This window comes from Schistocerca serialis, chromosome 3 (assembly GCF_023864345.2).
Source record: "Schistocerca serialis cubense isolate TAMUIC-IGC-003099 chromosome 3, iqSchSeri2.2, whole genome shotgun sequence".
In the NCBI taxonomy this organism is placed as follows: domain Eukaryota; kingdom Metazoa; phylum Arthropoda; class Insecta; order Orthoptera; family Acrididae; genus Schistocerca; species Schistocerca serialis.
The window spans coordinates 620,930,670-620,956,469 of NC_064640.1; the positions used below are offsets into that span (position 1 = coordinate 620,930,670).

Here is a 25,800-nt window from a genome sequence, read left to right on the forward strand (position 1 = left end):
ATGCCATGAATACGTCGTGACAAGTGGAAACTTCTACCAGACCGAGTTTCGAAACCGGAACTCTTATTTAACTACTAGGCCAACCTTTCAGGAGCGACTCAAAGCTTCTTCGTATTACAACGAGCAGAGTTTCTTCTTCAGGGTAGTAGGAATAGCACCATTAGGAGGACGGATTTTGTTAAAGGGGCCAGGTTTTCCCACAAGCCCAGGTATCCAAATATCCACCCAAACGGTAAACAACTAAGATTACGGTTTAATGTCACCTTTGAGGTGAGTCAGAAACTCTGCCGTGGATTGCGAAATTCCAACATTTGTCCAACATAATTCAGGGAAATCACGGAAACCTAAAACTGGATAGTTTGATGGGTAGTAGAATCACTGTCAACACGGTTGTGAGCTCGGTGTCTTCACCTCTGCACAGCCTCTCACTGCAGATCTAATGGAAACGTTGAAATCAAATGAATGAATTCGCTATCTGCACCAATCGCTCCGTAGCCGAGGCCGCTAATGCTCTCCTGTGCCATAACGTTCGACTCCGAGGTACACAGTTTAAAACACTGGTTGGGGATGAAATTTTCACTGCCAGCGTTTGACCGGTAATGGGAGGAGAGGTGACGACGTGAATTTTCTGATCACCACTCTTTGCGTCAGTGATGTGCATTAAATTCCACACCCCTTCCCAGTGTCTCATTGAGTGAGGGCATGTGATACTGTTGATGGGGATACGACAGTCGGTTGGGGATCTCAAGCTTGGCGGCCTCCTTGGTGCTATCCGAGAAGAATAGGCCATGTGCCACAGGGGACCACAAGGCCGATTTCCTTCCCCAACCGAACATGTACTCAGTCGCTAATGACCTGGTAGTCGACGGAACGTTAAACTCCAATCTTGCTTCTTTTCCAGAAGCAACGCAAATTTTCCTGGAGGTATGCTCCGATGGTGTAATAAGTGAAGGCAACTGCTCACGATAATAAAGAGACCCTGTTTTGAATCTTTGTCACACACAACTTTTCATTTCTCACGAAATACTCGTTACATCCAGGCAAGACGAAATTATAGCATTACGCCACATTTCTAATCGAAATCCCTATCATTCCCATCTTAATCGAACACAAATGTTTTCGTCCTTGCAGTAAAATTAGTTACACTAATCGTTACAAAACGTCGGTCCTTATAATTCCATTCATTCTGTAATATGAGCTCGGACAATGACATTTATGAAAAAATGATGATAATAATGATGTATCAATAATTATTGTAAAATTACCAAATATGCAGCAACCAGTCGCAAAATCATGTTTTATTTATTCACCTTTGCAAATCGATTTCAACTGATTAACAGCCATCATCGGTGCTTTCAATCAATATGTGCCCTGAGTAGTAAAACTTCATGTTTGGCCTCTGCTTAAGACAGTATTACTACTCAGGGCACATATTGATTGAAAGCACCGATGATGGCTGTTAATCAGTTGAAATCGATTTGCAAAGGTGAATAAATAAAACATGATTTTGCGACTGGTTGCTGCATATTTGGTAATTTTATGGTTTACGGTCGCTGCACGACTTGGGAACCACATGGAGCCCAGCATTCATAATATTTATTGTAGCTGTAGTAGTGCCAAGGGCAGTTAATATTACCTAATATGACACACACAAGCAAGCTATCCTGACCGGTTATGGCGAAGGATGACATAACACTAACTTTATTCAGTGCGACTGGTAAACTCTATTGTTGCTATTTTCTTCAGACCTAAGACTAGTTTAAAGCAGCTCTTTAAGCTATTCTATTGTGTACAAGTCTCCTCATTTCTGCTATCCACTGCAACTTACATCCATTTGAACCTAGTTACGGTACTCAAGCCATGGTCTCCTTCTATGACTGTTACACCCCGCCCCCCTCCGCACATCCTTCTATGACCAAACTGACAATTTCTTGACGCCTTAGGATGTGACCTATCAAGCGATCCCTCCTTTTAGTCAAACTCTGCCACAAATTTCTTTTTCCCAGTTCAATTTAGTACCATCACTTATTAAGCAATAGAACACAGTACGTTGTCCTAGACGGCGAGTGTTCAGAGAGAAAGGTATCGTCAGGAATGTCCCAGGGATGTGTGAGAGGACCGCTCTTGTTCCCTAGACGCATAAACGATTTGACGGACACAATAAGCAATTATCTGCGACCGTTTGCTGATGACCCTGTAGTGTACAGGAAAATGTGGTCATTGAGTGACTAGGAGGCTTCAGGATCGCTTATCCTCTCTACATCGGCCAACGCCAGTTATTTTGCTGATCTAATAGCTATCTGATTCTATCAGCATCACCTGATTTAATTCAACTACATTCCATTACCCTCGTTTTACTTGTGTAAATGTTCACGTTATAACCTCTTTGCAAGATATCCATTCAGTTCAACTGTTCTTCAAAGTCCTTTGCTGCCTCTGAAAATTACAATATCATCGTAAAATTTCAACGTTTTAGTTTCTTCTTCCTGAACTTTAATCTGCTTCCCAAATACACTCTTGCTTTCCTTTACTGCTTGCTCTAAGTCCACAACGAGTAACATCGGGAACTGGCTACAATCCTGTGTCACTCCCATGTCAACTACTCCTTCCCTTTCAAGTTCTATGACTCACATAACTGCAGTATGGTCTCTTCACAAGTAGTAGATAACCCTTCACTGCCTGTATTTTACCCCTACTACAGTCAGAATCTTACAGTGTGTGTTCTAGACAACATCGACAAAAGATTTAGAGAAATCTACTAATATTATAAAAGGAGGCTTGTGTTTTTTCAGGTCATCCCCGAGGTCAGCTTCTATCAATTTTTCCATTTTTCTATAAATATTAGTGATAGTTCTTTGGAACTGAAATTATTGCATCCTCCTTCTTGTCGGAGATTATTTTGTCTGCCTCACCCACCTTGCACATCAGGTGAAGTACTTTTGTCACAGCTGGCTCTCTCATGAATCTCAATAATTACGATGGAATATCGTCTACTCCAACGGGCTTGTTTCGACTTAGGTCTATCAGCGCTCTGTGAAGCTCTTCTCGCAGTATCATGTCTTCCAGCTCACCTACATCTACTTCCTCTTCACTTTCTAAAATATGGTCTTCAGGTTTGTTTCCCCTATCCAAACCGTCTATATATTCCTGCCATCTTGCAGCCTTCTCCTTTTTACTGAATACTGGCTTCTGACATGAAGTCTTAATGCTAAGTAGTAGTAGTAGTAGTAGTAGTAGTAGTAGTAGTTTATTTTAGAGTGCACAGGCGCTCAACAGCGAGGTTATCAGCGCCCTTACAAATATGAAAAGAAACGAATGTGGGTAAAAAGGATAAAAACGTTGGCTGACTCACTCACTCAATCACCAATTCCCACTCACTCGCGTTGATCCACACAATCACCCCACATCATATGCTGTAGAACAAAGGCGAAATAGTGAAATATACTACACTTGTGATGAAAACAGTAGGGAAATACAGAGGAGCTAAAACAACGTCACTGGAATATGTTACTGGCTGATTACTTACAAAAAAACATGGGTGAGCTAGTCACCCTGTTAATACAATAAGACCATCTCTCTGAAATTTTTGGAAACAAGGTGGACAATCACAAAACCTTAAGAGACTCACAATATTCATTTGAATGTCACCTAAAATAGAGGCCACATCTACCGGACAATCTGCCGTTGCGCACTTGTCCGAAAGTAAAACACAGTCCAGTAAAATGTGGTGCAAAGTCCTTTCTGCGCCACAGCACCACAAATTGGAAGGTCGTCGCGCCGGAGCTAGGAGCCATAAGTCAGAGTACTGTGACCTATCCGAAGACAAGTAAGGATGACCTCATCCCGTCAGCGTGTTTGAAAAGTGGTACGCCACGGCCGCGTAGTGGGCTTTATTAGACGCAGCGTATTATCTATCACTTCCAGCAACTCGTCTTTCCATCGTCGCATGACTCTGTAACTCAACAGCGATGCGATAGCATGCAAGAGGATGACGCACTGAAATAACTGAGGATCACGACACGCTTCCTTGACTGCTACATCTGTCCTTGCGTTCCCGCAATGCCCAAGTGCCCTGGTACCCAGGAGAAAGATATCTCCTTCCCCAGTAGTTGTAGCTGGAAGAGGATGTGCTGGATATTCTGGACTAATTCACCTGCTAGGTGCAAGCGTTGTAGAGAGTTCAAAAATTGTTCAAATGGCTCTGAGCACTATGGGACTTAACTTCTGATGTCATCAGTCCCCTAGAACTTAGAGCTACTTGAACCTAACTAACTTAAGGACATCACACACATCCATACCCCAGGCAGGATTCGAACCTGCGATCGTAGCGGTCGCGCGGTTCCAGACTGATGCGCCTAGAACCACTCGGCCACACCGGCCGGCTGTAAGTAATTTACGTCTTTTTCCCCCTTATAGTTCAGCAATTGTCACCCTCTACCTACGGGATCTAAGTGGAAAGAACTACCGACTCTTGGCTGAATAAAAGCAAAGTGGACCTAGTTTGAAGTGCGGTTAGCTGTGACAGACCAGCCGGGACCGACCGTTACAGCACCAAGAACGTCGTGGCGGCAGCCACTTGTTTCTTGCGAGACATTAGCAGTTTAAAAGAAAGTGCCTCACACGCATTGCTCATTAAAGACCTCGTACCGTCAGAAGTATTAATTTCCGAGTATTGCTTCCGTATCTCATAATACTCAGTTTAGAATGCTGTAAGGTCTGTAAAATGCTAACCTAAAGATCTAAGACTCCCTGAGTATACAGTATACATGCTGAATCCGAGGTTATTTATGGATATTTTCTGAGTATTTTGGTATAATGGAACCGCGGTGTCCGGTAGCTTGCCACAGAGTAACTGCGTTTCATTTGATTTGTTACATCTGTTTTATGTTTCTATCTGTTTTATGTTTCTATCTGTTTTATGTTTCTATCTGTTTTATGTTTCTATCTGTTTTATGTTTCTATCTGTTTTATGTTTCTATCTGTATTGCACTGAAAATATCCGTTAAACAGTTCCGGAAGTATTTTCAGAGAGAGAGAGAGAGAGAGAGAGAGTGGTCGTTATGGTAACAAATCGAATAGATCATAATTACATTATTACTCAGCAACGAGGCACCGGAGACTCTGGTTCCAATATATCGTAATACTCACGACGCATCCCCGAACAAGCTTCGAAATTACGTCGGTGGATTTCGCGATAACTGCGTATATATTTTTACAAAAGCTCCGTAAAACTGTTTAATGTTATTAGACTTGTATGTTGCAAACATAACGTGTGCAAATATAATAAGATATAAACGTAGTAAAAAAATACGTCTTTTTGTTCTATTTCATGTTCTCAAATGCTTTTCTACGAAGGCACTGCGTGTTTGTTTTTCCTAAATCTGCGCTTAACCACACTAGTGGTCCACACTTTTTCTGTGATGTAGCTTGGAAAGCAATAAATTCATATATGTTCACGATGGGACGTTCCATCTAGCTCTTTGTTATACAAGGATAAAGCTCAGAGCGTGGAGTAAACAGGCATTATGAGACACTATGATTCATCTGCTGAGTCGTCCTGCTTAGCAATCCTATCCAGAAGCTATGCCACTGCAGCTACGGCTGTAACCTTTATGTGAATTCGTAAATCACCAATATCACACTATTCTCGACAAACGGACGAGAAAATTATCAAGTGTATCAGTGATCTTACTTCCCTGAATTGCTATTTTATACGTTGCAACATTTATTGTTTTGAAAACTCTGTCGTATGATTACTTCATTAAGTGTGTATTGCAGCTTAGGTGGATCTGAAATGCTAAGCAGGCAGCAGCTTCTGATGTTAAGCCAATGAGACAGGTGCAAAATGGTCTAGAGTCTGGCAGATTGTGCGCTACCTTGTGATAATAGATTACTGCGCTATTAAGTTAGGGATACTTATGTAATCGCCTGTAGCACTTCCTTTCGTCCCGTTGACAGCGACAACGCGTCATACATATAATCCACACTACACTCGCACAGGGTTTATCCAGTTAGGAGAATGCAAGTCGCGAAGCTTTCCCATGCGCAATCTTTCGGCTTTCCAGGTACTAACTACATCTTGCTTCAACATACATTAAGAGTATTCCTGCAACTGCCAATAATGTGTAATGCTGTATCTTCTACATCCAATCATGAACTTTAACTACTAGTAAACACTACGTACACACCGCACAGATGAATGTGAATTGTGCTTCCACATAGAAGACAGGTTACCGTTGGTAGTGCTGTGATACGTAACATGTGGGAATAATATGTATGAAGCACGTGCTTGAAAGTAACACCTCTTACCGTTTGAAATACTCCTCATTGCCGTCTCTTGGATCCAGATCTCAAAAAACTTTATTTGGGATTCACGAGGGAGGTTTGTGTGCATAATTTATTACCGCAGTGCCAGACAAGTCGTCTGGCCGTAGCTACTTAATGCTACCCGTGCTAAGACGGGGCGGGTCGCTAGTATCTGTATAATTTAGAACCTAATTTTTGTGGCATACTGTATACAGAATGCTTCAGATTGCACCGACAACTTTGAGAAATGACAAGTTACATACACAGATAGTTTTTGTCAGGGAGCATATTATTCTCAACCCTTCGGTTGAGTTATGTGCACGATACTTCAGTAATGTTGGGGGATGAACAACGTATGTAAATTCATTACATTATTCGAGTCGTATTCGAATAAATTTGCAACAGATGTCCTTACAGTCTGCCCTCAGCCGTATTACATCCTTGAGTACTTTGTAGTCAACTCTGGCAGGATTCTGTTTCAGTTGACGACAGGCACCACTTATTCGAGCAACCTGCTTAGTTCTGAAAATGTGGAACACACTCGTCAAAATCCGTCAGTGGAAGAAGGCAAGAGAGCGTCAAGCTAGCTGGCCCTGCTCCACCCAATTAGCAGTTGCTGCGCACAGTAAGCGGTACTGAGCCAGTCAGTTTCTTAATCGTATGATGTGCTACTGATTGCACGCTGCTCCAATTAGGCTTTCTGGAGTAAGTACATATCCTAAAATATGATTACAAACCACTCAAGGCCAAATTTTCAAGGAAAAATCCTGGTTCGTGTGATTTAATAGCAGTCGCATATGGGTTTTCACAGTCAAAGTCGTGACTGTTTTCAGAGTTAAAGTAAGACGCACACGGAAAGTAGACCTCGATAGCAAATATATATGTAGAAGGCGGCACTATTAGAGTAGCGGTTAAGAAACAAAGGCATCATTGTTAGAGTTGCCGTTAAGAAACCACTGCTCAAATCCAAAATCGGTTGGTCCTATGCTTACGCCTCCTGAAAGTGGCAGACGTTCAGGCTGTACCTCTGCAACACCCACATAAAATATAAGTAACGTACTCCACTGTATGCGTACTGGTTGAGCGTGCATTACTAAACCTCTCTATTTGGAAATCCTCAAACTTCTTACATTTTTCTTTCTAGCACAAAGACGCTCAGAACGAAGAAAACCTGTTTGTAGAAGGTGTCGATGACGTGCAGCAAAAGTACTGAATCTTCTGTTCGGAATCCGATAGACTTATGTAATTATGAGCGTGCTGCCAAACAGCTTTGAACGTTACGGAAATGATTTGGGTGGCAGTGACCTTTTAGAATGTATTGTTTGGTATAGAAAATCTGTTATTAATACCCGAGGTAAAGAGTCACTCTAATAACATCGAATATTTGAACTGATCAAATTCAATGAACATCAACTCACAAAATTACGAAAATAAACTAAAAGAAACTGAAGCATTTTCATTTTGTTTTTCAGTTTCTTATAGACTTTATCAAACAGATACAAACAATCCACTACTTTATAATGAATGCCGCTAGAGCACACGCAATATTCAGTTTTATGAACACGTATCTTCAAGTGTTCTGACCGGACATTCTGGAGAACAAAAATGATGAAACTATAAATCGACTGCACGTTTTCGCTTCACTTAAAGCTTGTAAGTTAAATTTCGAAAATCCCAAGCAAGTAGTAGTCTGTGAAAGCAGCTGGTACCACCTTCCCTGCATGATTCTTCAACAGGACTGGAATTTCCTGATGAAATGTCATGTTCGACAGAAACTGTGCCGCAGTTTTCAGGGAGGCTGCATGTTTCAGAGCCAAAAGTTACAGAATTATCAAGATTCATGCATCTTGCATTTTCACTCTTACACAGTGTTATTGAACCCATTGATGGCGTTATGGAATTAGGATTAGATACCATGAATATTTTTGCGTTCACATAAGTGTTAAACCCGTTAAACTCTAGTCAGAGTGAGCTACAAATTTCGGGCTTTGAGTTTTTTCCCTTTACAGAGTTGCAATTTGCTCAAATGAATGTTAACGGCATTTAAGTCTCATAATAATAAAATTTTTCTCCACTGTTCGAAAGTATAGAAACTGATAGCAATATTAAGTCTTGACAAACTTTAGGTTACATTTTAGAGCCAAAAATATTTTATGACGGCGTAATGTTTTCTCATTGATAAACTTTCACTTTAACAACTGACTTATGAACCATAGTCCTTGCACCTAATCACAACAAAAAAGTATATTCTTTTCGTTGCCATGTTTAAAATTCTTCCACGTGTAGTCTTTGTACTGAGATGTTCAACGTAGTTTACTGTTAATGAGTTCATACCGACATGGTGTTAATCGTGTAAGTGCCATGTGCAGCGAGAACACGTGACTCGGTTTGGCACTGGTCGGTAAAGTGAAATCGTCTTCTGCTACTGCAGTATTTGTGAGAAGACTTTACATGTAGTTACTGCATAACTTTTCCTGCAGTATTCAGCAATGGCGAGCGCCGATGCTGGCAACCAACATAAGCTTATGAGCGTAAGAAGTTGAGTTACTTCTCCCAAACTTCGTTCTCATTCTTAATTGGAGTTGATCTCAGTAATCTGTAGTGATTTGGACATCAGTGAACATTCCCAGAAAAAAAAGTGACTTGTGTGCAATGTAAGGCAGTAATTTTTCCATACATAAACGAAACTTGTTTCATTGGAAGGACTGTTCAGGAACCATAGATGTTAAATCTGTTGTCATAAGAGTTGGAATATTCTAACTACTAGTTGCAAAAATGTCTGCGTGTTTGGTTTTGAAGATGGAATTCTTGAAGTCCAAGCAATGCAGTCTTCAGCAAAGCAATGTTCATCTGTGTCAGAGGCTGTGCAGAGTGATCTAAAGAAGTCACACTCAAACTAGGCATACTGCTGTACTAGAGTATTCACATCATGTATCCTTGGACAAAACAATTTATTATGATATCAGACATAGTTTCAGATATATATATATCTGTGTGTGTGTGTGTGTGTGTGTGTGTGTGTGTGTGTGTGTGTGTGTGTGTGTGTGTGTGTGTGTGTGTGTGTAATTTCTCTACAAGGAAAATACATGAAAAATAGCCGAAAAGACTATAGTACTATAGTTACTAACTTTTAATAGGTGTATGGTCATTTTTAACGACGAACACTGATTTGGAATCATGTGGGACATATTTAATACGATTATTCTTGAGTTTTCGACTAATTCTGTGCCTCTAGCTCGGAAAGGACATCTACTACATCTACATGATTACTTTGAAATTCACAATTAAGTACCTGACGGAGAGTACATCGAATCAGCTTTAGGCTGCTTCTCTGCCGTTCCATTATCGAACAGCGCGCGGGAAAACGAATATTTAAATCTTTCCGTCCGAGCTCTGATTTATTTTATTTTATTATGATGATCATTTCCCCTATGTAGATGGGCGCCAACAAAATATTTTCACAGACTGAGGAGAAAGTTGATTGAAATTACAAAAGAAGGTCCTGCCGCAGTGAAAAACAAGTTTGTTTTAATGACTGCCACCTGAATTCGTGTATCATGCGCCTGGCACTCTCTCCCTTATTTTGCGATAATACAAAACGAGCTGCCCTTGTTTGAAATTATTCGAAGTCTTCCGTCGATCCTATCTCATGCGGATCCACAACAATACTCCAGAAGAGGGATGACAAGCGTAGTGTAAGCAGTCTCTTAACAGACCTGTTAATTCTCTAAGTGTTCTGCTAATAAATCGCAGACTTTGGTTTGCTTTCCCCAAAAAATTATCGTTCCAATTTACGTATTTATGCAGCTCTGGGATAGTGGTGGGAAAAAAATTCGCTACCGGCACTAACGAACTGCAGCATGAAATGATTTCGTCTCAATACCTTAGCGTCGCATGGGATGATAAGAAAGTCCTCAAAACCGTCAACACTGATTCCTGTCCAGACAGTTATTCTCTCGTTACTGGAAGTAGAAAAGTAGAGATTTTCTTTCCCCGATATGAATGGGTCGCTTCTCAGGCTCGATGTTAAACAGTAACTCATCAGATAATATCGTTTAATTGTCTTTGCCCTCTATCGACAATTAGTCATTTAACGAGGTTTTGTTCGCGTACAGTTCGAATGCTGGGAGCTGAAAGTCCATGTACAGGGAATTCTTCTCAATATGTTTTCACCGGACCCAGCATGCACACAGCATGTTAGGATGCCGTCAGTGGTCTGCTGTGTGAAGATCATTAAAGGACTACATAAATTTACGCATGAAAAGTAATGCCTCCGAATTTATGTGAAGGCTTTTATAGCTTTATAAATAAAACAAATTTCAGTAACACTGAATAACTTTATTCTTCATGTCTACTTATTTGTTTCTTAAAATAGTCACCATGGCGACGAACACATTACTCCCAACTAGATACCAGTTTGTTGATATCGTCATTGGAGAATGTTTGACGTTGTTGACATAGTCACATCCTTACCTCTGCTTGCACCACTTTATTACTATCAAAGTGAAGCCCTGCTACGCGGCCGGCCGGTGTGGCCGAGCGGTTCTAGGCGCTTCAGTCTGGAACCGCGCGACCGCTACGGCCGCAGGTTCGAATCCTGCCTCGGGCATGAATGTGTAGGATGTCCTTAGATTAGTTAGGTTTAAGTAGTTCTAAGTTCTAGGGGACTGATGACCTCAGAAGTTAAGTCCTATAGTGCTCAGAGCCATTTTTGAACCTGGAAACAGATGAAAATCGAATGGGACGAAGTCGGGACTGTGTGGAGGATGATCGATAAGAGTGAACCCAAGGCGTCAGATTGTTGCAGATGTCGCAGCGCTCTTGTGTGGTCTGGCATTGTCAAGTTGAAGAATGTGGTGCTCCATGGAAAATCGAAGCACACTTTTTCTCATGCACTGACGTAGTTAAGTTACACGCAGCCAATGTTACACAACCTGCGTAGCGAAGCAGGAAAGTCGACCGAGTAATATGCATGATATACCTCAACCGATATTGATAGCAGAACAAAATAAGTCGGCTGCAGTACTTTTCAGCACTATCTCGTATTATGAAGTGTCTGGTAGCCCATAATTTTGGAAAAAAAGTTAAAGAGAATGGAGTTCTCTTCCTCTTAATTCCTCTACCTTCACCAAGAACTAAAATCGGGGCTAACACGCCAAAAATATGCAATGACACGATTTCAACGACTGGATGTGATGCATAAAGCATTAACCTAGTGTCTAAGATGAAAGACCATTGCGTTTACAAACTAAGACAATACATTAATAGGTGACGATCATTGTGTCTTCTTACCCTTTCCTTTCATGTTTACACAGACGTTTTGTGGCTCTTCTTCGGTGGTATGGTGCTTTCCAATCTTTATCTTTCTAAAAAAATATAACCGATGAACTTCTTTCTCCAATAGTTCTCCCACACCAACTACAGTTTTCTTCAAATTAACGGTGTCGATTTTATTACAACCTTGCTATGTAGCCATCCCATGAATTGAAGTAATTGTTTCATCTTCTCTGGGAGCAATACGTCAAACAAATACTGGTAAAACTGTTTTTAAGCAATTCATTTTTAGATACCCTACCTTAGTCGGTAAAAAAAGACCTATCACGTTGAAATTTATGTCACATGCTAAAGTCTGCAGTCCCCAGGCACTGTAAAAAAGTGAAGCTTCTAAGTCAATGCAATCAAAAGAGACTGCCGTTAATGTCACAAATTTGAAACACTGAATCTCACTCATCAAAACCTAGAGGGCATTTCCCATTGGCCTAGAATAATGGCGTTTGGCAGGAAGAAAGGCTTCATAGTAAAAGTAAACAGAGAAACCATAAGTGTCAATTTCTAATTTTATCACACAAAAAGTTGTCGTTTGTTACCCGACTGTGTGTCTGTCCTATCTTTTACTCAGGAACGGGTCGGCGTATCATGCTGAAATTTACGTCTGTGGTCCCATGGTGCTGTAAGAAAGTTAAGCTTCTAAGTCAGTGCAAGCAAAAGATACGGCGCAACCCCATGTTCACAATGTACACTGAACGGTGCGGTCAAAAACTCGTGCTTTCACCAAATTTTTCACTTTGTGATAAGATTTGCTACAAATCCCAGCCTAACCTACTTTACAAGGAACGTAATCCTCTGACCTCCACGTTCTGTGATGAGGGGTGGACATCCAACAACTTATTGCCAACTTGTTATTTTATCATCCAAAAAACCACTTTCCATTGATGCTCCCGACAGTAGCACGGCAGCGGCCGACCAGTTGCGCCGTTTCCGAGATACTGTCTCCCAGGCGCCGAGTCATTGTTGTTGTTGTGGTCCTGTCCAGGGACTGGTTTGATACAGCTGTCCATGCTACTCTATCCTGTGCAAGCTTCTTCATCTCCCAGTACCTACTGCAACCTACATCGTTCTGAATCTGTTTAGTGTATTCATCTCTTGGTCTCCCTCTACGATTTTTACCCTCCGCGCTGCCCTCCAATACTAAATTTGTGATCCCTTGATGCCTCAGAATATGTCCTACCAACCGGTCCCTTCTTCTTGTCAAGTTGTGCCACAAACTCCTCTTCTCCCCAATTCTATTCAACACCACCTCATTAGTTATGTGATCTACCCATCTAACCTTCAGCATTCTTCTGTAGTACCACATTTCGAAAGCTTCCATTCTCTTTTTGTCTAAACTATTTATTGTCCACGTTTTACTTTCATACATGGCTACACTCCATACAAATACTTTTAGAAACGAGTTCATGGCACTTAAATCTATACTCGATGTTAACAAATTTCTCTTCTTCAGAAACGCTTTCCTTGCCATTGCCAGTCTACATTTTATATCCTCTCTACTTCGACCATCATCAGTTATTTTGCTCCCCAAATAGCAAAACTCCTTTGCTACTTTAAGCGTCTCATTTCCTAATCTAATTCCCTCAGGATCACCTGACTTAATTCGACGACGAGTCATAATAAACTACAAAGTCATGCGTATCAGTAGTGGATATTCCCATTTGCGGGGCGTATCGATGATAGAACTGTTTCCAATTTGCTTTTGCTCCGCTTATACACTTTCCCTGCTCCGTCACGTGGTCACAACGCTACCAGCTGGCATTCAGTATCGCGGTGGGCAGTAATCTATGTTTAGGGCTCATTGCGAATCTGTCACCCAGTTCTAAGCCCCAAGCGACTGGAAAAAAGCGCAGGTGATTCCCGTACACGTATAGCGTGTCCGAGGAGGAAAGCTTAATATTCAGCGATGTGACAGAAACGACCATTCGGAGGAAAAAAGTCTGGTAAACATGGGTTCTAAAATACGTACCTTAAGAGCTATGAACACTTCTTCATTTTCGGTACTGCAAAACAAATATCTTCTACTGCAAGATCTTTGTTTTCAATATTTTGAGAGGTTGTAGTATTGGTCGAGAAAAAAGAATCCAGTAAACATGGGCTCTAACGTGCATACCCTAAAAGCTATGAGCACGTGTACATCTTCACATCACTTCAATTGAAGAAATGCTCATAGCTCTTAAGGCATGCATTTGAGAACCCATGTTTACTAGACTTCTTTGCTTCGAATGACCGTTACTGTCATATCCCTGAATACTGACCACGCCTCCTGGGACATCATGCATAAGAATGGTAAAACGAAACGACCCCACAACTTTACAGGCCAACGTCCTTAACCTAACTGCAGAATTCCTGAGAGTATATTATAAGTGAGAATATAGTAAGTTTCCTTGAGAGAGAAATCAGCACTGATTAGGAAACATCATTCTCAGTTTGCTCTTTTATCACAAGATTTTATGTGAGCCATGTCTGAAGGGCAACAGGAAAATTTCATATTCCTAGATTTCCAGAAAGAGTTTGACACAACACAGGCTATTAAAGATCCGATCATATGGAATAAATACTCTAAGACTTTTTCAGTAATAAACGCAATATGTTGTGTTGGGTGGAGAGTTTTCATCAGAGACAAAGGTGTCGTACAGAACGGCCATGAAAGTGTGACAGGACCACTCTTGTCCTCTATATACAGAAACCACCTAACAGATCGAGTGAGCAGCGATCTGCGGCCGTTTCGCTGATAACACTGTAGTGTACGGTAAAGTGTCGGCGTCGTGGGACTGTAGAACAATACAGGATGACTTGGAAAGCACTTCAAAAAATGGTTCAAATGGCTCTGAGCACTATGCGACTTAACTTCTGAGGTCATCAGTCGCCTAGAACTTAGAACTAATTAAACCTAACTAACCTAAGGACATCACACACATCCATGCCCGAGGCAGGATTCGAACCTGCGACCGTAGCGGTCACGCGGTTCCAGACTGAAGCGCCTTTAACCGCACGGCCACACCGGCCGGCGAAAGCACTTCATTGATGGTTACTGTGGTATCACGTATCGATATCACCCCCACTGCGTCGTTATGTTTGTAACGGCGTTGCAAGTTTCTGTCTGACGCCGGGAGCGGTCGCGGGGGATCTGGTGGAGCGAATGGCGTGGGCCCGCTAAGCCACATCTCCAGCAGCTAAGTACTTCAAGCACCCTCTGCCGCCGCAAAATAGAACGGCCAGCGAAAGCCTCTCAGCTCACTTACGCTTGGAGTCACTACTCTACGACACCTTCGTTCATATTTCTTTCCTTGTGACATCGGTAATTGGACTCTTTCTTGTTGCATTATTTGTACATCTACATCTACATCTGTACTCCGCGAGCCACCTTACGGTGTGTGGCGGAGGGTACTTATTGTACCACTATCTGATCCCCCCTTCCCTGTTCCATTCACGAATTGTGCGTGGGAAGAACGACTGCTTGTAAGTCTCCGTATTTGCTCTAATTTCTCGGATCTTTTCGTTGTGATCATTACGCGAGATATATGTGGGCGGTAGTAATATGTTGCCCATCTCTTCCCGGAATGTGCTCTCTCGTAATTTCGATAATAAACCTCTCCGTATTGCGTAACGCCTTTCTTGAAGTGTCCGCCACTGGAGCTTGTTCAGCATCTCCGTAACGCTCTCGCGCTGACTAAATGTCCCCATGACGAATCGCGCTGCTTTTCGCTGGATCATGTCTATCTCTTCTATTAATCCAACCTGGTAAGGGTCCCATACTGATGAGCAATACTCAAGAATCGGACGAACAAGCGTTTTGTAAGCTACTTCTTTCGTCGATGAGTCACATTTTCTTAGAATTCTTCCTATGAATCTCAACCTGGCGCCTGCTTTTCCCACTATTTGTTTTATGTGATCATTCCACTTCAGATCGCTCCGGATAGTAACTCCTAAGTATTTTACGGTCGTTACCGCTTCCAATGATTTACCACCTATGGCATAATCGTACTGGAATGGATTTCTGCCCCTATGTATGCGCATTATATTACATTTATCTACGTTTAGGGAAAGCTGCCAGCTGTCGCACCATGCATTAATCCTCTGCAGGTCCTCCTGGAGTACGTACGAGTCTTCTGATGTTGCTACTTTCTTGTAGACAACCGTGTCATCTGCAAATAGCCTCACGGAGCTACCGATGTTGTCAACTAAGTCATTTATGTATATTGTAAACAATAAAGGTCCTATCACGCTTCCCTGCGGTACTCCCGAAATTACCTCTACATCTGCAGATTTTGAACCGTTAAGAATGACATGTTGTGTTCTTTCTTCTAGGAAATCCTGAATCCAATCACAAACCTGGTCCGATATTCCGTAAGCTCGTATTTTTTTCACTAAACGTAAGTGCGGAACCGTATCAAATGCCTTCCTGAAGTCCAGGAATACGGCATCAATCTGCTCGCCAGTGTCTACGGCACTGTGAATTTCTTGGGCAAATAGGGCGAGCTGAGTTTCACATGATCTCTGTTTGCGGAATCCATGTTGGTTATGATGAAGGAGATTTGTATTATCTAAGAACGTCATAATACGAGAACACAAAACATGTTCCATTATTCTACAACAGATTGACGTAAGCGAAATAGGCCTATAATTATTCGCATCTGATTTATGACCCTTCTTGAAAATGGGAACGACCTGCGCTTTCTTCCAGTCGCTAGGTACTTTACGTTCTTCCAGCGATCTACGATAAATTGCTGATAGAAAGGGGGCAAGTTCTTTAGCATAATCACTGTAGAATCTTAAGGGTATCTCGTCTGGTCCGGATGCTTTTCCGCTACTAAGTGATAGCAGTTGTTTTTCAATTCCGATATCGTTTATTTCAATATTTTCCATTTTGGCGTCCGTGCGACGGCTGAAGTCAGGGACCGTGTTACGATTTTCCGCAGTGAAACAGTTTCGGAACACTGAATTCAGTATTTCTGCCTTTCTTCGGTCGTCCTCTGTTTCGGTGCCATCGTGGTCAACGAGTGACTGAATAGGGGATTTAGATCCGCTTACCGATTTTACATATGACCAAAACTTTTTAGGGTTCTTGTTTAGATTGTTTGCCAATGTTTTATGTTCGAATTCGTTGAATGCTTCTCTCATTGCTCTCTTTACGCTCTTTTTCGCTTCGTTCAGCTTTTCCTTATCAGCTATGATTCGACTACTCTTAAACCTATGATGAAGCTTTCTTTGTTTCCGTAGTACCTTTCGTACATGATTGTTATACCACGGTGGATCTTTCCCCTCGCTTTGGACCTTAGTCGGTACGAACTTATCTAAGGCGTACTGGACGATGTTTCTGAATTTTTTCCATTTTTGTTCCACATCCTCTTCCTCAGAAATGAACGTTTGATGGTGGTCACTCAGATATTCTGCGATTTGTGCCCTATCACTCTTGTTAAGCAAATATATTTTCCTTCCTTTCTTGGCATTTCTTATTACACTTGTAGTCATTGATGCAACCACTGACTTATGATCACTGATACCCTCTTCTACATTCACGGAGTCGAAAAGTTCCGGTCTATTTGTTGCTATGAGGTCTAAAACGTTAGCTTCACGAGTTGGTTCTCTAACTATCTGCTCGAAGTAATTCTCGGACAAGGCAGTCAGGATAATGTCACAAGAGTCTCTGTCCCTGGCTCCAGTTCTGATTGTGTGACTATCCCATTCTATACCTGGTAGATTGAAGTCTCCCCCTATTACAATAGTATGATCACGAAACTTCTTCACGACGTTCTGCAGGTTCTCTCTGAGGCGCTCAACTACTACGGTTGCTGATGCAGGTGGTCTATAGAAGCATCCGACTATCATATCTGACCCACCTTTGATACTTAACTTAACCCAGATTATTTCACATTCGCATTCGCTAATAACTTCACTGGATATTATTGAATTCTTTACTGCTATAAATACTCCTCCACCATTGGCGTTTATCCTATCCTTGCGGTATATATTCCATTCTGTGTCTAGGATTTCGTTACTGTTCACTTCCGGTTTTAACCAACTTTCCGTTCCTAATACTATATGCGCACTATTTCCTTCAATAAGAGATACTAATTCAGGAACCTTGCCCTGGATACTCCTGCAGTTTACCAATATTACGTTAACTTTTCCTGTTTTTGGTCTCTGAGGACGGACGTTCTTTATCAACGATGATAATGTCCTCTCTGGTAAGCCGTCAGGTATTTTATCGTTTCGCCCAAGGGGGGGTCCCTCTAACCTAAAAAACCCCCGTGTGCACGCCACACGTACTCTGCTACCCTAGTAGCTGCTTCCGGTGTGTAGTGCACGCCTGACCTGTCTAGGGGGGCCCTACAGTTCTCCACCCAATAACGGAGGTCGATGAATTTGCAACCATTATAGTCGCAGAGTCGTCTGAGCCTCTGGTTTAGACCCTCCACACGGCTCCAAACCAGAGGACCGCGATCGACTCTGGGCACTATGCTGCAGATATTAAGCTCAGCTTGCACTCCGCGTGCGATGCTGGTTGTCTTCACCAAATCAGCCAGCCGCCGGAAGGAACCAAGGATGGCCTCAGAACCCAAGCGGCAGGCGTCATTCGTTCCGACATGTGCTACTATCTGCAGCCGGTCACACCCAGTGCGTTCAATAGCTGCCGGAAGGGTCTCCTCCACATTACGGACGAGACCCCCCGGCAAGCACACCGAGTGCACACTGGCATTCTTCCCCGACCTACCCGCTATTTTCCTGAGGGGCTCCATAACCCGCCTAACGTTGGAGCTCCCTATAACTAATAGGCCCGCCCTCTGTGACTGTCGGGACCTTGCCGGAGAATCGGCCACTGGCCCAACAGGCGAGGCATCCTGTGGTGGCTCGGAAACGATGTCATCACCACTAGGAAGCACCCCGTACCTGTTGGAAAGGGGTAAGGCAGCTGCCACGCGGCCAGATCCCACCTTCGCCTTTCGGCCAGGCACGCGCGAGCCCACCACTGTCCGCCATTCACCCTGGAGTGATGGCTGACCGGTAAGATGCTCACTGCCGGAAGACGCAGCGACATCAGGGGTTCCATGTGATTCCAAGGCCACCGAAGTAGGCATAGGTCTCACCACAGTTGCCCCAACGCCACTACGAGCCGACGCCTGCGCCTCGAGCTCGATGAGCCTAACAGACAAAGCCTCCACCTGCCCCCGAAGAGTGGCCAATTCTCCTTGCGTCCGCTCACAACAACCACAGTCCCTACACATGACTATGTTTACCCTACTCTATACGGTGACAAATTCCCAAGATAATCTTCTGATGAGCTACTCTGATAATCAAGAAACACTCACTGAAATACGAGACGCGAAAACTACGCTAGGTTTTCCCAGAAAAACTATTTAAAGGCTAAGCGCAGCAAATAAGTACAAAAACGCTTTATACAAACAGTACTCGCTGCTGCTGGTGCTCTCGCTCTGGCTGTCACAAGACAACTGCTGATTCAAGTGACTAGTGGCTAACGGACGCGAAACAAACAAAAGACGGTTTTAGGGCGCTTTCTGTTCTAAACGATCAAGAAAACACTAAGAAATCTAACACGAAAACTACGTAAAGTTTTATCAAGAACTGTTAGTTACTATGCAGAGCAGATAAACACAAATAGAATCCCTTCCTTAGTGGAAGGTCGTAAACAAAATGCAAAATAAACGCTTTATACAAACAGTACTCGCTGCTGCTGGTGCTCTCGCTCTGGCTGTCACAAGACAAAGAGTCCTCGTACGTTTATGGAAATACAAGTTAAGTAAATCTTCTGTTAGCTGTGTTACTTGTTCTTTTATCATTTCTTCGGTAGTCCAGTTGTCCTACGACGACAGTTGCTGCACAACTCTGTAGCTCACATCTCCTTGCTGTTGTGTATGAAGTCGCACACAACAGTTACAACGTGTGCTTATACAGTGTCTGTATCTTCACATTTCAATGTTCTTCAGATATACGTGCATGCATGTGTATATGAAGGAACTGACAGTGTTCTGACGATTACAGCAGTGGTAAATATTATGAAATTGATTCGCAGTTTGCATTCCGGACTGATGTCAGCGGTTTGTGATAGATGAAAATTTGTGCCGAACAGAGACTCGAACTCAGATATTCCACTGATCGCGAGCAGTTGCCTTAATTTGTCCGAGCACGCCTCCAGAACCTATCTTAAACTCCATATGTCACTAAGTCCACAACTCTGACGCTTGCACATTTCACGATTCTCTCATAGGGGTAGAGAAATATTATATCGTCATATTACCCCGTTGGGGCACAGATAAATCATTGGCTGTTAAAATGTCTGTGTTTATATAGTGTCTGTGTCTTCACTTTGTAATGTACTCCACACAGGCACGCGTATCTCAAAGAACACACACTGTTCTCATTATTACACCCGTGGTAAATAGTACGGTACTAAAATATATCCATGTCTCAATGGGCTAAGAAGACTCCATGTATCAAGCACGTTTGAAGTGTGGAAAACTATCTACATTGTATCTGTTAACTATTTCATGAAGATTTAAGGGACTAAGTTTTCTGTTGCAGTATTCCGTCATCTAAACTTAGCCAAAGGCGACACGTAAGTGCTCCTGACTGTATTTGTCTTTCATAGTTGTTTCTTCGTACAGAAATCCTATTGATTACTCCCCGTATTTACGTAGTGAGATAGCTATTAGCACTAGCTGTGATAAGACATATATAAAAACGTATGTTCCGGTAGTCGAAAGATGTATGGTTTCTGTCTTGAAAGTATTGTAAGAAAACAACATCAAAAACGTAAGCGACTACTTGTGGCAGTAATACCATTATCCAAATTTGTATTCTTCAGTCGAAGTCCATAATGAATAAAAATAATCTAATCTTCTTTGTTTTGGAGTTGTGGCAGGAATTTGTATCGTGTTTTCGACAGAATCTAATACAGAATGGGAGTTTGCTTATTGAGAGCTTTAGATAATATGGTTAACTACAGTAGTAAATTCCTGATATAAAATGGTTGAGGTGCTGGTGTTGTGAGGTGTCAGTTGAGCTGTTTAGCACACATTTAGCATGCTGTAAGTCCGATCCCTGTGACCTACAGGGAAGGGAATGTCTCCATAAGATAATGGAAATTTAATAATGTCACGCAACGGATAATGTCATATGGAACTAAAATTAATCGGGTTGGCGCAATTAAACACGAAAATATGGGCGCCACACCTCATAAGGATAATTTAATGAAGGAGTTCATCTAACTGCAAGAGGAAACCAGCTGTCACTATAAAAATTTAGTTTATCACACAAATGATTTAACCACAGAATCAATCATATAATCAGTTAACAAGGGAATACATTTTTGTAATTATGAACTATAGCCGTGGCACAGGGATGGGGGTGGGGTTGGCGGGGGGGGGGGGGGGTGGAAACATGTTATGTGCGATATAATTTCAAGTTACGTTTTCATATGACGAATGACTGCGAAAATGGTTAGTGACAAAGAAAATACCCCAGAAGATCAAGTACGAATACCAAGGGATACGCCGAAGTGCGTGATGTTAGCAAGTAGCTTGCTGCGGATGATAGAACAGCACGATTAAACCCTGACGTAAATCAACTAGCCTTTCAGCCCCTCGACTTTGTGACTGCAGTGGTGGCTCATGGTTACCACTATTAAACAGTGAGAGTCTGGAAGACGGCGGCATGGCTGGAAATTCTGAGTCCATCTCGACCTCCGTTCTCTGCTCTAAGTCGGAGATATCTCTCTCGGCATCTCCCTGTAACGACTCATCGATCTCCCTCAAGCACGTGCTTCCTTTGGTCTCCCTGGAGCAAGTGGCTCTGAGCACTGTGGGACTTAACATCCGAGGTCATCAGTCGCCTACAACTTACAACTACTTAAACCTAACTAACCTAACATCCATGCTCGAGGCAGGATTCGAACCTGCAGCAAATGTTTATTGACCTTACTCTCCGTAACTTAGCTGATTCTATCAGCATAGGAATCTCACTGGCCAATTACAGCAGACCTTGTGAATTCCGACCAATGATAATTTCATTACCAGATTTAACAATGCACTACTCACGCATTTTGTCATGGTTTACCAATAATGGTGTGGCACAGGAAGAAAGCCAGAAAATCTCTCCCACTCTATGAGAGTTTTCCAACCCTGGCCAACCAAAAGGCTTGCACATAGACATGTATGGGAAAATGCGCCTTCCACCAGTATAATTATTGCGAGGCACCCACAGTTCCTGTTACTCAGATTCAAAAGAGCATTCCATCATGGGGTGATGATGGAGTACAGCCGACCCCACTGTCTACTCTTACGATTGTTTTACCTGGCTTTCACACCTTTATCTCTCCAAGGAGGATTCTTTATGGCATCTCCCACAATGCAGTTTTTATGGCACGTGAGCTCTCCTCCTATACGTTCGCTGTGAAGAGACGGGACACAGTAACATTCCTGTCCTATGCCTTCTTGGGAGCTGCTTTCAGCACCGAAAAAGTTTTTGACACCCTGGTCCGTCTAAATTAACTTCTATGTTGTGAGACAGCTAAAAGAAGCAACAAATGCTGCAGAAAATAACAAGTCCTCGTCAGTGTAATAAGTAGAAATAAGAAGAAGAAATAATTAGCTGTGCAATCATAGGCAGTAATGAATATTGTTTGCAAGTCTCACGTAACATTAAAGAATCGACTATATTCACTATTGGAATGTGCATATTACATTATGAAATAGGTTGCGTGACAGTTTGGACATAAACTGCCACGTAACAGTGGTGATGACCTCTAGAATAGAGTAGTATCACACAGTAAACAAGAAGAGAATCTAGATTGTTTGCAAAATCCACAGTTTTTAGAATGAGATTTTCACTCTGCAGCAGAATGTGCGCTGATATGAAACTTCCTGGCAGATTAAAACTGTGTGCCGGATCGAGACTTGAACTCGGGACCTTTGCCTTTCGCGGGCAAGTGCTCCACCGACTGAGCTACCCAAGCACGACTCACGCCCCGTCCTCACAGCTTTAGTTCTGCCAGTATCTCGTCTCCTACCTTCCAAACTTTACAGAAGCACTCCTGTGAACCTTGCAGAACTAGCACTCCTGAAAGAGAAGGATATTGTGGAGACATGGCTTAGCCACAGCCTGGGGGATGTTTCTAGAATGAGATTTTCACTCTGCAGCGGAGTGTGCGCTGATATGAAACTTCCTGCCATGTCTCCGCAGTATCCTTTCTTTCAGGATGTTACTGGATGCGGCTATGGTGGGGCACGTGTTCAGTGCACCACTCTCCCGGTCGTTGCCAGGTTTCGTGAAGCCGTAAATATAATGGCCTACTATATCGATGCCTTGGAATGTTTTTTAATTGTGGACGCGTTATTTTAGGTGATGAGAGCTATCTCAGTAGTCTCATCTCACGAAAATATACATTTATCCTATGGAAATCTACTGAAACTGGCGAATTAACGGTCTGCCAGTAGCAAATATGGGTGTAGAATAAACTATTGAAAACTAGTAAATTGTGCAAGTACTATAGCCTGAACTAGAAATCTTCGATCATTGACACAGAGTATATGGTTACATTTTACGTTAAGATGACCAGAAATTCTGAACTTTTTTCCAAAACATCATTTGTTGCTCTGAACGTTCACAAAACGCTCTGTATGAAGCTATAAGTGACTCACCTGATAGATGTTCTGACAGGGGGCAGCCGTCGAAGGCGCTTCTGTTACCCCTGTAAACAAGAATACGGGTTTTGTCATTAAATGGTTCAAATGGCTCTGAGCACTATGGGACTTAACTACTGAGGTCATCAGGGGAACTTAAAACTACTTAAACCTAACTAACCTAAGGACATCACACACATCCATGCCCGAGGCAGGATTCGAACCTGCGACCGTAGCGGTCACGCGGTTCCAAACTGACGCGCTTAGAACCGCACCGTCACACCGGCCGGCTCGCTGTCATTAGAGACGGAGCACAATCTCTGAATACCTAACGATGAGGAAGAAATTGACTGTTGCTATTTTTAAAGGAACCATCCCGACATTAGCCTGGAGCGAATTAGAGAAACCACGGGAAACATGAATCTGGAGGGTCGGGCAGAATTCGAACCGTCGCCCTTCCGAATGCGAGGTCAGTGCGCTAATCACTGCACCATCTCGTATGGTAGCTTCGGACTACTGCTACTACTACTACTACTACTACTACTACTACTACTACTACTACTAATAATAATAATAATAATAATAGTAATACATGAGATTAAATCAATTTTTTCATGTCTAAATCTAACAATAAAGAAATTCAGGTAAATTTCGAATTCCTTGAGCATGTTTGTAATTCATTTCACAGTGATTCCTTAACCTAGATCCTGGAAGGTTATAGTTTTGGGAATAAAAGAAGGGTAATGAATGAATGATTCAACACACCCTGCATAACGAAATCTCCAAATAGAAATGTAAGGGAGAAATTTCGGACACTTTTGAAATCAGGAAAAGTTTGAAACAAGGAGAAAGACTCACCTGTGGTCCGCTACTGTGACAGAGAGAAAGTTATTCACGAGTGGACAATGTCTTCAGAACGGAGTCGCTTTAGGCTGTAATAGCAAGAACCTGCGGATTAACTCTTTACATTTCGGAGATACCTTGCAGGTCTTTTGGTATTCTTTTATACGGCTGCTAAACAGATAAATCAACTTCAGATGGGAGCAGCGAAGGCGAGCCTGAAATCTCGTTCCACAAAACATAATTCAAAACAAACATTAAGTCAATGCTCAAAAAATTACTGACTAATTGGGGGAAAATAAGGCAAACATTTAAAAAATTGAATATTTATGGGAGTGGATAAAGCACAACATATCTGAGAAAGGAACTTTCAAGGTAAATAACAAGAAGATGGAAATGGCATACTACTTGACCAAAGATGTTATAACAAGCGATCAGTATCCACCAGAGCCAAGCTCCACCACTTGACCAGAAGTTATATATTCAGCAGAATCTCTCACATTGTGTAGCAAAGATCTGTTTGAACAACTAGAATGTAAAGAAAGTAAGAATCTGGAAAAGATCTTGAACTCAAAGAAATTGGTGAGTAAATAAGGATACAACCATAAATTACACTCGCATGTAATGAAAATTACAGACGACATTCGAGAAAGGAAGATTTCTTTCTATGGTCACCTGAAAAGATCGAGATCGCAAAGGGCAATGAGACCGAAAACACACGTGGAAAGCGCTAGAATAACACGAAAATTTGCATGCAGACATTTCCAGAAGCAAGCAGAAATTACACGGAAATGCAGCTAGTGGAAATCACGCATCAGTGGCTTATCAAACCAACTGTTTTTGGATTCAGGACCAAATCCAAAACTGTAAATACGTTTAATTCCAGATCAGTCTTCTGAATGAATAACACGAAACGTCTCCAGTGGAATAAATACATATTTCTAGTATTTGCAAAAACAAATTTAATGTACTTTAAGTACCAACAACTGCGCACGGCATGGCCAAACTAAGATATCAGAAAGGCTGTTCAGTCTGTGTCTACTGCTTTGAATAAAAGAACCAAAGGAGATTGGTTCGCAAAGATGGAAAAATCTTGCAAGAGCTAAGTGCTGGGTAGTGTTTGCCACCATTATTATTGCCATCCATGAATTCGGCCTGCATCTCTCTTAAGCGTAGTAAAGCATCTTATTTTTTATTTATCGTATGTCTTTTTGACACAGTAAAAAATAGAGTGAAGAATATAATATTTACAATACAAAATATTATGTAAAACATCTAGAGCGTTTATGTAAGCTAGCGACTTTGGAGTCGCCAGCAGAAAGTATCATATGATCCGGTGGGGCATTCTTCTGTGATGTGTCTGATGATCTTTGGTTCTCCGCAATCAGAAAATTGGGTAAAAACTTTGCACATCTGCCGTGTTAGTTTCTAATTGTGTTAAGCATTGACCATGTGTTATGTGGCAAGTCAAATCCCGATGGTTTTTGGGTGATACACGGAATAATGTTTTTTTGGTCAGACCATTCTTGAGTCCATTTATTAGTAATGTTGAAGTCATTTTTCACAGTGACCTTGCTTTTATTGTGTTGGTAATTCTCTAGAGCGGAGTAGGTTATGGTTTGCATATCGACGTCTTGATGGATTAGTAGATTTTTATTGTCCATGACCTCTTTGCAGTCACTCG

General features: G+C 42.1%; 1 protein-coding gene across 2 annotated transcripts in view; it reads right to left on the minus strand.

Moving 5' to 3' along the window:
- LOC126470510 (solute carrier family 41 member 2-like) overlaps window positions 1-25,800 on the minus strand; it is a 481,647-nt gene that overhangs the window by 219,909 nt on the left and 235,938 nt on the right. For both annotated transcript variants that reach the window (XM_050098407.1, XM_050098405.1), the window contains exon 2: window positions 23,295-23,344. The gene's annotated coding sequence lies outside the window, so the exon portion shown is untranslated. The remainder of the gene's footprint in view (window positions 1-23,294; window positions 23,345-25,800) is intronic.